Here is a 1,511-nt window from a genome sequence, read left to right as displayed (position 1 = left end):
CTGGTCTCGAACTCCCAATCTCAAGTCATTCATCCACCTTGGCCTCCCAAAGTGCTGGGATTACAGGCGTGAACCACCAAGCTCGGCCTTTTTTAACATTTATTTTAAGTTCAGGGATACATGTACAGCTTTGTTATATAGGTAAGCTTGTGTCATGGAGGTTTGTTGTATAAATTATTTCATCACCCAAGTATTAAGCCTAGTATCTATTAGTTATTTTTCCTGATCCTCCCCCTCCTCCCACCCTTTACCTTCAAGTCAGCCCCAGTGTCTGCAGTTACCCTCTTTGTATCCATGTGTTCAAATCATTTAGCTCCCTTATTCCAAATAAGGTCACATTCTGAGGTTCCAAGTGGACAGAGCTATTAGCAGGGGGTAGAAGGACGCTGTTCAACTCACTACAACATATGTTATGGGCTAAATTGTGCCCCGTCCCCCACATTCATATGTTAATACCTTAACTTCCAGTACCTCAGAATGTGACTATATTTGGAAACAGTGCCTTTAAAGCGGTAATTAGTTAAAATGAGGCCCTGAGGGTGGGCCCTAATCTAACCTGACTGGTACCCTCATAAACAGAGGAATTCAGACACACTGAGAGACACCTGAGGTACGTGCACACGGAGGAAAGACCAGGTGAGAACAGTGAAAAGGCACCCATCTGCAAGCCAAGAAGAAAGGGCTCAGAAGAAACCAACCTTGCCAGCACGTTGATCTCAGACTTCTAGCCTCCAGAACTGTGAGAGATTTCTGTTGCTTAAGCCACCCAGTCTGTAGTATTTTGTTATGGTAGCCCTAGCAAACTAATACAACACATACAATTAATGATTGGTCTGCTTTCTTTAGTTTCTTTAGTTTTCTCTGGATAGCAGCTTATACATTGAAGCTGACTCCTCACAATGTGGTAATGAACCTTTGGTTGCAGTGACCTTACAGTGTCAAGGGAGCTCAGATACTACCTCATGCACCAGCCAATATCACCTTTTACAGCAAACTTTTGTTTGATTTTCTTGCTGAAGTAAGTGAATTACAGTGAATATAGTCAAGTAGCTTGATAAATGCAATTCTACAGTATCTCAGATCATCACAGTGAATATTATGGTTATCGTAAAATATAGAAGGTATAGAGGATTTAGATTAAGAGTACTTGAAATTTCTTCAAAATAAAAATCCTTATCATAAGCTTGTTTTCTTATGATCTATTTTTTTTTTTTTTGCAAGTTAAATGTAAAAAAATTGGTCAATTGACAATTCTGCCTAAGAAAATCAAATAACAGTCTTAAGACATATATATGGTATTCCATCCATTTCAACATAGCCATTGTGATTTGAAGATAAATGTTAGGTCACCTAGTCTACTATCCTCCATTGGCAACTTCTAAAAGTTGGTTTTCATGAGCATGAAACTTTGCGTCTTTTTATTTATGGGCTTCAAAAAACCCTTAAACTCCTAAGTGTCATCTTTTTAAACTAGTTTACGATTTGCACAGCTGTTATTTCAGTTTGTTGTT

Source organism: Mandrillus leucophaeus, unplaced genomic scaffold (assembly GCF_000951045.1).
Source record: "Mandrillus leucophaeus isolate KB7577 unplaced genomic scaffold, Mleu.le_1.0 Scaffold184, whole genome shotgun sequence".
Lineage (NCBI taxonomy): Eukaryota > Metazoa > Chordata > Mammalia > Primates > Cercopithecidae > Mandrillus > Mandrillus leucophaeus.
This window is presented reverse-complemented; position numbering follows the sequence as displayed.